This window comes from Astyanax mexicanus, chromosome 13 (assembly GCF_023375975.1).
Source record: "Astyanax mexicanus isolate ESR-SI-001 chromosome 13, AstMex3_surface, whole genome shotgun sequence".
Lineage (NCBI taxonomy): Eukaryota > Metazoa > Chordata > Actinopteri > Characiformes > Acestrorhamphidae > Astyanax > Astyanax mexicanus.
In genome coordinates this window covers 42,043,156-42,053,502 of record NC_064420.1, presented here as the reverse complement: position 1 = coordinate 42,053,502, position 10,347 = coordinate 42,043,156, and the positions used below count along the sequence as shown (strand labels likewise).

The following is a 10,347-nucleotide window of genomic DNA, read 5'->3' as shown; positions in this document are numbered from 1 at the left end:
AATATTCCAGCGTGAGATTTGAATAAAATGTTCATGATATACTTTCATTTCACATGCAGAGAAATGTTTAGTGAATGCTGGGATTTTTATTCAGAATTTTTCTCTTTATAGAATTAAACATTAAACTAATTACACTTTCTGCCATGAAATTTGGCCTGGGGTATTTTTATTTTTTATTATTTTTTTATTATAAAAGCCTAATTCTCTCTGTAATCTGGTAGTGTGTATTGGCCAGTACACAAGTATAATTTATTTATTTATTTATTTATTTTTTACCTAAGCAGCTTTTGTTTTTTTACTTTTACTCAAGTTGTTTTTGACAGCTTTTGGTCACTGCATCTACACTGCATTGGCCAGACCTTATTTGTGGGACTACAGTTCTCTCACTTTCTTTAATCCATCTTCCCAGTAGCTGAGAAAGTGGTGCAGCGCTGAAGGACGTTATTTGCCTGCGTATTAGACTATTACAGGCTGACTCATCGGAGGGTACGGGATGAAAAAGGGCAACAACTGTTGGCGTCCCGCTGTGGGGCCTCTTCTGGAGCAGAGTGTGTGAAGAGGTTGGTCTAATTATCAGTGTGAGGAGCTCACACCTGAACCTGCCAGTCTGTATTGTTATGCTGGAGGGGAACCTGGGGAGAGTGCGTGGGATTAATTCTTCTGTCTTCTGTTATCTGCATATGGGGACATATATGCACACAGTTTGGAGAAAGAAGCCTTACTGTGATGTATAGCTTTTCTCATAAAGACATACACAAGAAAATGGGCACATTAGCTTTGATTTAAGTTGTGTTTGCACTGTAATAAAAAATAAATTTTATTGAGCTCAAAATATTAAGGGGTCATTCTTAAGACACTTGTTTTAGCCAACTTTTTGAATTTGTTAATGCTGTTTTAAGAGCTTTAGTTGTACAAAAAGACTCAGACAGCAATTGTGAATGTGAAAATGTTTTAACAAACTGATAACAAACAATAATTAAAGCAATGTTTCTTCATCAGGTTTAAAGAAAGAGAGTCAAAGCTCCTGTCATACAGGAAAGCAGGGGCAGAGCCAACTGCCCAGCAGACAAGCGGACCAAACTGGAGGTGGTGAAGAGAACTGAGCGAGAACCAACATCACCACATCTGAAAGAGAGCAAAGCAGGTGAGTAAGTAGCAGTATTTTAAATGCAGATGGAAGCTGGTGATTGGCTAGCTTATATGGGATATATTATTTGATTGTACTGTGCTGAGCTTTTATGTTTAAAATATTTTTTCTTTTCATTATTGAACTAAAATTCTACTTGCATAACAATACATTTTTAAGTTTAGTTCAGTTTATTATTATTATTTTTTTATATATAGATCTCCACTGCAATAAAGAAATTGTTAAAAGAAGACTAATTTTATGACGACATGATGTATTGGGATTTTTTTGTTGTAAAATGAGATTTGCAAATTGTAGTTTTACTTTGGGTGTATACAGACATCCCAAGGTGCAAAAGTTGATTTCAGGGAGGTTACCAAAAAAAAAAAAAAAACTTGCACACACACCAATGGATAACGAAACTTTACTTTTATATTAATTAATTTTACTTTTTTTTAAATTAAATTTAGAGTATTCAGAGGTGAAATGAGTTTTATCTTTTTTCTTTTTGGAAGGCCCTGCCTCTGCTTTCCTTTTTTTTTTTGGGGGGGGGGGGGGGGGGGGAGCCTTTATTTGACAAAAATTGACACTTACAATATCACAAAAAATTATCATATTACAATTACTATTACAATAATTATTAATATTGCCTCCGCCATGATCTGCTTTCTCTCACTCATTGAACAATTCCCGTCCGGGAGGGGGGAAAAACACTGCCCGCCCACACTAAAAACTGATTGTCTGTCTCACAGACTCTTTGCAGAGAACAGGCCAATCAGAACCCTCTCTGTTTTCTCTCTCTCCTTCCCACACGCGATTAGAGAAAAAAAGTCTGTGGCCTGTGTGCGCGTTTGTATGCAGTGCGCTCTTGGGGCACTCGTTCTGAATTCCTGGAGATTATATGTGACTCACGGGCATCAGGGAGCCACTACTGAAATGCGGGAGACTCCCGACTCCCAACTTTTTTGGAATTGGTCTTTAATTCCTTTATATCAGCAGTTCTTAATCTTTTGTTAGTAGTGTTATAGCCAGAGTCAAGAACAATACTTTGTTTAATAGTGAAGTCTGATTCAAGACCAAAGGGGGGTACTGAAATACAGTGAAGTATCTTCTCTATTTTTTTAAATTATGCTAAATCTTTGTCTCTTGCTCACAATACACCACACAAAGGTTTTTATTAAAAAATTTGAAAATCATAATTTCCCCTCGAACATAAACCATTAAAAAAAGTATGAAAAGGAAGCACAACCAGCAGCAAACAAACTTCTGAGCTCATTGCTAAGGTTAGCTAGCTTGTTGCTAGCTTTAGTTCTCTCCCCCATTAAAAACATTAGTGGGTTAGCTAGCTTGTCGCTAACGATTGTTCTCTCCCTGGTAATATTAGTGTGTTAGCTAACCTGTAGCTAATGTTAGCTAGCTTGTAGCTAAGGTTAGCTAGCTTGTCGCAAGCTTCAGTTCTTTCCCTGATATCAGTATTTTTTAGCTAGCTTGCCACTAATGTTAGTTAGGCCATTGCTAAGGTTAACTAGCTTGTCGCTAGCTTTAGTTGTCTCTCCGGTAACATCAGTGTTTTAGCTAGATTAAAGCTAAGGTTAGCTAGCTTGTTGCTAGCTTTAGTTCTGTATAACATTAGTGGGTTAGCTAGCTCGTCGCTAATGATTGTTCTCTCCCTGGTTACATTAGTATTTAAGCTACCTTGTAGCTAATGTTAGCTAGCTCATTGCAAAGGTTATTTAGCTTGTCACAAGCTTCAGTTCTTTCCCTGATAAGTATTTTAGCTAGCTTAATACTAATGTTAGCTAGCTTGTTGCTTATGTTAGCTAGCTCAACGCTAGCTTTAGTTCTCTCCCTGGTAACATTAGTGTGTTACCTAGCTGGTAGCTAATGTTAGCTAGCTCATTGCTAGGGTTAGCTAGCTCGTCGCTAGCTTTAGTTCTCTCCCCGTTAAAAACATTAGTGGGTTAGCTAGCTTGTCGCTAATGATTGTTCTCTCCCTGGTAACATTAGTGTGTTAGCTAACCTGTAGCTAATGTTATCTAGCTCATTGCTAGGGTTAGCTAGCTTGTCGCAAGCTTCAGTTCTTTCCCTGATATCAGTATTTTTTTTAGCTAGCTTTCCACTAATGTTAGCTAGGTCGTCGCTAAGGTTAACTAGCTTGTCGCTAGCTTTAGTTCTCTCACCGGTAACATTAGAGGGTTAGCTAGCTTGTCGCTAATGATTGTTCTCTCCCTGGTTACATTAGTATTTTAGCTACCTTGTAGCTTATGTTAGCAAGCTCATTGCTAAGGTTATCTAGCTTGTCACGAGCTTCAGTTCTTTCCCTGATAACATCAGTGTTTTAGCTAGCTTAATGCTAATGTTAGCTAGCTTGTTGCTAATGTTAGCTAGCTCAACGCTTGCTTCAGTTCTCTCCCTGGTAACATTAGTCTGTTACTTAGCTGGTAGCTAATGTTAGCTAGCTCATTGCTAGGGTTAGCTAGCTTGTCGCTAGCTTTAGTTCTCTCCCCAGTAACATTAGTGGGTTAGTTAGCCCGTCGCTAATGATTGTTTTCTCCCTGGTTACATTAGTATTTTACCTAGATAGGTAAGGTAGGTAAGGTTAGCTAGCTTGTTGCAAGCTTCAGTACTTTCCCTGATAACAACAGTATTTTAGCTAGCTTGTCGCCAATGTTAGCAAGCTTGTTGCTTATGTTAGCTAGCTTAACGCTCGCTTCAGTTCTCTCCCTGGTAACATTAGCGTGTTAGCTAGCTCACTGCTAAGGTTAGCTAGCTTGTTGCTAGCTTTAGTTCTCTCCCCCGTTAAAAACATTAGTTGGTTAGCTAGCTTGTTGCTAATGATTGTTCTCTCCCTGGTAACATAAGTGTGTTAGCTAGCTTGTAGCTAATGTTAGCTAGCACATTGCTAGGGTTAGCTAGCTCATCGCTACCTTAAGTTCTCTCCATGGTAACATTAGTGGGTTAGATAGCTGGTTGCTAAGGTTTTAGGCACACAGAGAAAGGACTACTGTCTGTTTGAATTAAATGTTGATGTTCACTAATGCTAGAAAAATTCCAACTCAGGCTCATGACCAAGCGATTTTTTTTAACAGACACCTCTTTTAAGATTTTTAAGGCCAAATCAATAATGATAAATATAACTGAACATTATATATAGAAGAGATACAAATATTCTAATATTTTTGAGTGTCCCCCAAGCACTCCTCTGCTGCCATCAGTTTGACAATCTCCATCTTAACTGACACACATTATGCAACTCGATACTTAAATATGCAAGTAGACGATTGCAGGCAATGGGAAACATCAGGGTGAAATCTGGTGGGCTGAAATGTTTTTGCTTGTTCATGAAAAGTAATTCAGGTTTCTTTCTCTTATCTTAACTCATAACAGTACATGTGTGATATAAGGAGGTGTTAAAGAAAACATAAAGCTGTATATTCCCATTCTCCACCTCATTATGATACAAAACAGTTGACACATCAGAAGTGCAGACCACAGGACCCAACCTCTATTGGGCTCTGTTTTGTTGAGAGGCCGTTGCCTTTGTTTATTCAGATGCCTTACACACAATGGCCAATTGAGGCAGAACACAAGTTGCAGTCTGGGACATTAATTCTTTTGGCATGTGATGCTGAAGCACCTTTTTATGTCTATTATTTGTCAAATTACACCCTCTCCAATTATCAGCATGGGTCATTCTCCTTTGAAGTCTGAGGCCTTAAGCTATCTTCATGATTCAAAACAGACACACAGGCTAATTTACTCAAACAAAGCTGACCATAAAACTAGCCAGTGTTCTCCATAGTCTGTAAGGGATAGCCTTCATATAGAGTTCTACTGCCATGGCTGTGCTGCCGTCTCTGAATCACCCACACACTCTTCATCAGGCGGAGAGGTGGAGGTTTTGTAGCTTTTTCCCAAGTTGAGTGTGGTGTGTTATCTCACAGTGAGATGAAACATTAAACACAGATGTTAGTCACCATTAAATATGAGCAACTAACTGCATGATGTCAGCATTTTTAATAGATTAGTTTTGGCCCCAAATCAAAAATAGGAAAATGCAAAATGTGAAAAAAATAGTGTTTTAGTTTTATTAAAAACTTTTATTTGATTGCAGACGTATGAACCCAATATTAATTTGTTTATATACATCCATTCTTCCATTTTAGACCTGTAAAATGGTTCAAAAAGTCATGCAAAAAAAAAAAAAAAAACACAAAAAAACAGAGGTGCAATAAAAGTATTTCCACGGCCACAAATCAAAAATAGGACATTATGAAAAAATGCAAACTGTGAAGAAAAATGGGGTTTAATTTTATTTTAGACTTTTATTTGATTGCAGACAGTATGAACCCAATATTAATTTGTTAATATACAGCCATTCTTCCATTTTAGACCTGCAGAATGGTCAAAAAAATCATGCAAAGAAAATGCAAAACACACAAAAAAACAGAGGTGCAATAAAAGTATTTGCACAGCCCCAAATCAAAAATAGGACATTATGGAAAATGCTAACTGTGGAAAAAAATAGTGTTTTAGTTTGATTTAAGACTTTTATTTGATTGCAGACAGTATGAACCCAATATTAATTTGTTAATATACAGCCATTCTTCCATTTAAGACCTGCAATACAGTCCAAAATTCATGCAAAGGAAAAGCCATACACACTTAAAAAGAGAGTGCAATAAAAGTACTTTCTTGTACTTAAAGATATACTTTTCATAACTGTACCGTCAAAGGTACAATATTGGTCTTTACAGGGTCTGATGTGTTCCCTCTGAAGTACAAAGTCTTTTCTATAACAGCAGGAAGTACAGATTTGTACCATTTATCAAGCCGAAAGGTACATTCAGTATTCTTTACCAGTGTACTAATAAACTATATTAATTATATATATATTTTTTTTTCATTTGAAAGTCAGACAATTTTGGATCATCAAGTTCTTGAAACATTTCCAGTTGATAATGTTTATAATCTTTACTAGTACAAAAAACATGGGTACAAAAAAAGACTTTCACTGAATGGTACTGTACCTCAACATAAGATGCAGCCCCAGCAACAAGCTTTGTACTCTTTTAAGTACAAATCTGTATTTATTTTTGTTAGTATGTTAAAATGATGAAGCTCATTTCATTTTTTAAATTAATCTGAACACAGAACAATTTTCCATTTAGCCTCAATCCATGTTAAATCAGTTTCTGCCCAAAGAAGACAACACTGTTTATGGATGGTTTTGACATTTGGCTTCTTCTTGAATGATACAGCTTTATCCTGCATGTCTGGATTTCACAGTGAGTTCAGATTTCTTGAAGTATTACTGATCCCATGCAACGATTTCCATTACAGAATCATGCCTGTTTATAATGCAACACCGCCTGAGGGCCTGAAGATCACCAGCATCCAATACTGACCTTTGCTTTTGTCCCCTGTGCACAGGAATGTCTCCAGATTCTCTGATTCATTCGCGGATACTGTTTAATGAAGATGGTGGGATATTCAAAGCATTCACAGTTTTTACGAAATGGTGTTCCATTGTGAATACAATATGCATCTGTGAGGTTTGGAAATCATTGCAATCATTGTTTTCATTTAGTTTTAGTTACACTTCCACAGCATTTTTCCATCAGCTTTTTGGAACTGCTGTTATAATATCCTTAACTATACATAAAAAACAGTGTTCTGTTTTAAACATGTATATTTTAAATAGTAGACTGGAGACTGGAGAATGGCAGGCCTTTGACCAAAGCCGAAACTAATACTCTGTATTAACCAAGAGACTGACTGAGATGATAACATGACTGTTATCATCACCTTATGTGGTGATATGCTTTTGTTTGTTTCTGATCTTCTATCTTTTGTGTGTCTGGTTTTTACAGTGTGCAGTCCTGCAGTCTCCAGAAGATGCTTGACCTAGGAGAGATGTTTTGGCTCCTCCCCTTTGCTGACCTGGGAAAATATCCTGCATAGACACATCCGCTTTAGCTGTGTTCCAAAGTCTAGGCTGTAGTTGAGGTAGAGCGGGTCCTGTGAAGAGTCCTGCTCCATAGCCTGTGGGTTGCACATATGGAACAGTCTAACTGTGGTGATGTCTTGTGCAAACATCACATGATGACACTGAGGCACGAAATTCAGCCTACACTTTGGAACGCAGCTACTGACTGTTCTCTTGCTAGTACTGTTATATATTCATCATTCATTTTTGGGCAGCATTAGTGCTGGTTTGATTGATCTGTTTTTAGAGCATGTAGCTTTTGTATATTTTTTTTCTTATACTTTCAGTTTATTAGTTTCTAAATTTGTTTGATTTGTCTGATTTTGGCATGTATTCACTATATACAATTTCCCCATTTCTTGTGAATAAAATCATCCTGGTTTATTACATCAACACAGTGTCCAGTGTTTGGTCTGGAAGAGTGTCTGGGTAAGGAGTCCACTTAGATAATCTGTTACAGAAACGAATTAACCAAAACATAAGCCTATAGTCTTATGTAATTCCTCGATTTTGGTGAAAAATAAAAATATTTCTTTGGGGCATATTTTGATTTTATCTGATGCACTGCTCTCTGCACAGGGATATTCCGAAATGTTTTAAGGTACTTTAATGAAAAACTATTTCAGAATGGTTCAAAAATCCACAAAAACATAAGGCTATAGTCTTATGTAATTAATCGATTTTGGTAAAAATGGAAAAATTTTATTTCTAGCTTGTTTGAAAAAAAATCATCACACAGACATTTTCCAACTCATTTGAGTTATTAAAAAAAATTCAGAATAGTCGAAAAAAAAAAAAAAAACACGTAAGGCTAAAGCCTCATGCAATTTTTTTTATTTTGGTAAAAACTTAAAATTTAGATTTTTAGCTTATTTAAATGACATTTGAAAAATGCTGCATCACACAGGCCTTTCCAACTCATTTGATTTATCTTTAAAGAAAAACATGAACTTTTCAGAATGGTTCAAAAATCCACAAAAACGTAAAGCTATAGTCTTATGTAACTCATCGATTTTGGTGAAACATAAGTCATTATTTTGTGGTGTATTTTGGTCATAATAGTTACACTGCACCCTGCACAGGGATTTTCCAAACGTTTTAAGGTACATTTAATGAAAAACATTAATATTTCAGAATGGTCCAAAAATCCAAAAAAACATATGGCTATAGCCTTATGTAATTCATCAATTTTGGTAAAAATGTACAATTTTGATTTTCAGCTTATTCAAATGATATTTTCCAAATGTTTTAAGGTATTTTTAATGAAAAACAAGAACATTTCAGAATGGTCTAAAAATCCACAAAAACATAAGGCTATATAGTCTTATGTAATTCATCGATTTTGGTAAAAAATTTAAAAGGTTGATTTCTAGCTTATTTGAAAAAAAAATCTTCATCACACAGACATTTTCCAATTCATTTGAGTTATTAAAAAAAATCAGAATGGTCTTAAATCTTTAAAAAAAAAATCTTAAAAAAAAAAAAAACGTAAGGCTATAGCCTTATGCAATTTGTCGATTTTGGAAAAATTGTAAATTTTAATTTTTAGCTTGTTCAAATAATACTTTGAATTTTTTGCATCACACAGGCCTTTTCCAACTTATTTGAGTTATTTTTAAAGAAAAACATGAAAATTTCAGAATGGTCCAAAAATCCACAAAAATGTAAAGCTATAGCCTTATGTAACTATCAATTTTGGTAAAAAAAAAAAAAAAAAATCATTTTTTGTGGTGTATTTTGGTCATAATTGTTACACTGTACCCTGCACAGACATTTTTCAAACGTTTTAAAAAAAATTTTACGAAAAAAACATGAATCTTTCAGAATAGCACAAAAATCAATAAAAATGTAAGGCCTTATGTAATTAGTTCTGATCTGTTACAGCCTGACTGTAGAACAGTTCATAAGAATGACATGAAAAATTACAACAGAACATACAGTCACCCAATACAGTAGGAACTGATAGTACTGACCATATTAAATGTAATACTGTACAGTGTAATTAATAAATAATTATTAAATTTTCCATAAATATATAAAATGCCAATCACACGTGCAGAGGTGATTTTATGACACGCAATAAATATGAATGATTAAATCAAAACGAATCCAATAATGAGTCACAACCGCACACAAAAAAGCATCGATTTCCCGGCAGTTGTTTTACTTCCAGTGGTTTGAATGGATTGCAATCATCATTTAATCTCAGCCTAAACAAATTATCATGACATGATTGCATTTGTGATCTCATGCTCATTCCTCATTGTGGTTGACTGAGTTTAATAGGTGTGGAAAGAAGCCTCCACAGTCCTCTCCGTCACTTTTAATGAATAATTACAAGCATTTATGACAGATTAACAGTCAGTAATGTATCATTTACATAACATGATCCAGTGAACTGTTGTGTTACAAGCACTGCGTGAGAGTGATGGTGGAGAATGTGTTATATTGATTCATTGATCTGATATTATGGATGAGTTTTGGCACTAATATAAATATTACAAATCTACACTACAGTCCATCAGATCACCGATCTCCCATATATTTCGTGGCTGCCCCTGTTAGAAACATCAATCTATGGACTTTTATAAAATATTCATATTTCATAAGGAACACTAATAATTTCCAACGTAGGTGAATTTTTGGAATGTTCTTGTAAAAAACAACTTTATTTAAAATTCATGAGGATTGTATTAGATACACTGCACAGTTTATCACAGGCATTTTCCAAATGTTTTAAGGTATTTTTAATAAAAACCACATGAATATTTCAGAATGCTGCAAAAATCCACAAAAGTAAGGCTATGGTCTTATGTAATTAATCGATTTTGGTAAAAATGACAAAGTTTGATTTCTAGCTTATTTAAATGATATTTAAAAAAATGTGCATTACACAGACATTTTCCAACTAATTTGAGTTATTTTTTAAGTACAACATGAATATCACTCAAAAACATAAGGCTATCGATTTTTGTGAAAATTGAAAAGTTTGATTTCTAGCTTATTTGATGAATAAAAATTCATCAAACAGACCTTTCCCAAATCATTTGAGTTATTTTAAATAAAAAGCATGAATATTTCAGTATGTTCCATAAATCCACAAAAATGTAAGGCTATAAGCCTTGTGTAATTCATTTAGTTTGGAAAAAAAAAAAGGAATTATTTGGTGGCGTATTTTGATCATATTTGATACACTGCACAGACATTTTCCAAATCTTTTAAGTTATTTTTT

The 10,347-nt window shown here is 34.8% G+C and overlaps 1 long non-coding RNA gene across 1 annotated transcript; it reads left to right on the top strand.

The window, feature by feature from the left end:
• Positions 1-330: 330 nt before the first annotated feature.
• On the top strand, positions 331-7,508 carry LOC103044413 (uncharacterized). Its single transcript, XR_002650860.2, has 4 exons — positions 331-560; positions 1,000-1,144; positions 6,560-6,681; positions 7,000-7,508. It is a non-coding gene; the product is annotated as an uncharacterized LOC103044413 (long non-coding RNA).
• Positions 7,509-10,347: the final 2,839 nt, after the last annotated feature.